Here is a 2,642-nt window from a genome sequence, read left to right on the forward strand (position 1 = left end):
GCCTCAGCCTCCCAAGTAGCTGGGACCACAGACACCCGCCACAACGCCTGGCTATTTTTTGGTTGCAGTCATCATTGTTATTTGGCGGGTCCGGGCTGGATTTGAACCCACCACTTTAGGTGTATGTGACTGGCGCCTTAGCTACTTGAACCCCAGGCGCTGAGCCAGGATCTTTTTTTAATTGGTGTTCGCTAGTATTTTATATTTTTAGAATGCTGTATATATATATGTTTTGCACTCAGATGTTTTTATTCATCTTGGATTTAATTTTGTTATAAGAAGTGAGTTAGGAAGCCCACTGGACTTTGGTTCAGATGGTTGAACCAGTGTCCCAGAAGCATTGACCTAATAGTTAATCCTTTCTCTTCTGTTACAGATTCCACCTCTATTGTGTGTTAAATTCTTACATGTATAGAGGTCTGTTTCTGGGCTTTCTTCTCTGCTGTTTATTCATACACATATCAAACTGGATTAGTTGCTCTAGTTTTATAAAATGTTTTAAAATCTGGGAAGGCTGATTCCCCACCTCATTTGGATTATTTTCCTGAATTTTCTTGGTTATTCTTGGGTGTTTATTTTTCCAAATGAACTTCAGAATAGTTTGCATAATTTTTTAAAAAATAATTGTTCTTTTTTTAAAGTAGTTCACAAAAAAATTTCATCACGTTTCCCTGATTTTGATCAGGGAATTTTAGTAAATTAGAGTGTAAGTTAGCTCTGCATTAGCAAGTTTTAGCCTTCTGTCAACAATGCTGAGAAATTTGGAACCTTTCTTTGAGGTGCTCTTGCCTTCTGTGTTCTGGTACTAATGCTTTGGAACTGAAGGATTTCCTTGTAGTTGTACAGACCTAGGACACCCTTGCCTTTTTTTCTGTCAATGCCAGAAACTCTGAGTGTGGAAGAATGTACCCTTTATCCTACTGGGAATCAATCCAACTATGCTCAAGGCAAAAGGATAAGGCTTTCGAAGCAATAGTTGGGACATTATCTTATTAATACATTAAAAAATCCTTTAGTTAGTCTATGTATGTTACCTTTTGTGTAAAAGAGGGAAAATTATACTATAGAGTGTATTTTATATATATATATATATATATGTCTGGGTGTGTTTGCATGTTTTTGGAAAATATACAAAAAGGATAAACCAGAAATTAATGAAGCCTGTCACCTACAGGCAGGTGAGAAGTCAGGCTTCTTTGAGTGTACTTTTTTGTTGTTGTTTTTGTTGTTGTTGAGACCTAATCTCACTATTGCCCCAAGCTAGAGCCCCTCGGCATCATCCTAGCTCACCAGCAATCTCAAACTCATGGATTTGAGAATAGCTAAGAATGCAGGTACCTGCAGCTGCACCCATTTTTTTCTATCTTTTGTAGACATAGGGTCTTAGTCTTACTCAGGGTGATCTCAAATTCCTGAGCTCCAGCAGTCCTCCCCCCTTGGCCTCCAGAGTGCCAGGATTACAGGTGCGAACCACCACACCCAGCCTTTTTATATTTCTCAACCTGGCCTGAGGAAACCTTGTCCTTTCTCTTCCAGAAAAGTCATGCCAATTTTAGTAGCCTGTGTTTGTCACAAAAACTGTCAAGGTCTAGGATTTCTGTTTATCAAGAGTTTAACCGAGAAATTTTAACATGTATGTTTAAGTTAACTGATGTCTAAAATAAATAGAAATTTACCATTCTTCCAAACAATACAAGGACCTCGAAAAGTTAAACTCTAATTGCCGATGTATTTTAATTCTACAATTTTTAACCCAAGCGTTATTTGTTATTATTTATTTTTTATTTTTTTGAGACAGTCTTACTATGTCACCCTTGGTAGAGTGCCAAGGTGTCACAGCTCACAGCAACCTCAAACTCTTGGGTTTAAGGGATTCTCTTGCCTCAGCTTCCCAAGTAGCTGGGACTATAGGCACCCACCACAACACCCAGTTGTTTTTTCTTTTGTTACAGTTGTCATTGTTGTTCAGCTGGCTGGGCAGGGTTTGACCCACCAGCTTCAGTGTATGTGGCTGGCGCCATAACCCTATGCTATATGCGCCGAGCTAATTATTATTATTATTATGTGCTTTTTTTTAGCTTTCTGTACTTATTTACCGGTGTCTATGATTGTCATATTGTTTTTTCATCTCAGATCTTCCATCTAGGAATACTTTTCTTCTTACTGAAGTATATATAGTCTTTAAGACTTAAAAATGAGGTGGTGCCCCTAGCTCAGTGGGTAGGGCGCCGGCCACATACACCCAGGCTGGCAGGTTCGAACCCAGCCTGGGCCAGCTAAACAACAATGACAACTGCCAAAAAATAGCTGGATGTTGTAGTAGGTGCCTGTAGTCCAGCTACTTGGGAGGCTGAGGCCGGGGAATCACTTGAGCCTGAGAGTTTGAGACTTCTGTGAGCTATGATAATGCCACGGCCCTATACTAAGGGCGAGAAGCTGAGAATCTGTTGGACAAACAAAAAAAAGCCAAAATAACACATAACTAAATTATTAGAATTAATAAAATTTGACAAAGTTGTAAGACATAAATGTCAATGAATAAAAATAATTTAGATTTCTACATGTGAGTAAAAATCCACAAGAAATATAATACATAGCAATAAAAATGAGAACTTAAAAGTCTCAAATATGGACTCTACCAC

The 2,642-nt window shown here is 38.5% G+C and overlaps 1 pseudogene; it reads right to left on the bottom strand.

Moving 5' to 3' along the window:
* The window catches only part of LOC100955512, a 10,423-nt pseudogene that overhangs the window by 4,199 nt on the left and 3,582 nt on the right, over positions 1 to 2,642 (bottom strand).

The sequence above is a fragment of the Otolemur garnettii genome, unplaced genomic scaffold, assembly GCF_000181295.1.
Source record: "Otolemur garnettii isolate 467f Iridium unplaced genomic scaffold, OtoGar3 scaffold00014, whole genome shotgun sequence".
NCBI classification, from domain to species: Eukaryota; Metazoa; Chordata; class Mammalia; order Primates; family Galagidae; genus Otolemur; species Otolemur garnettii.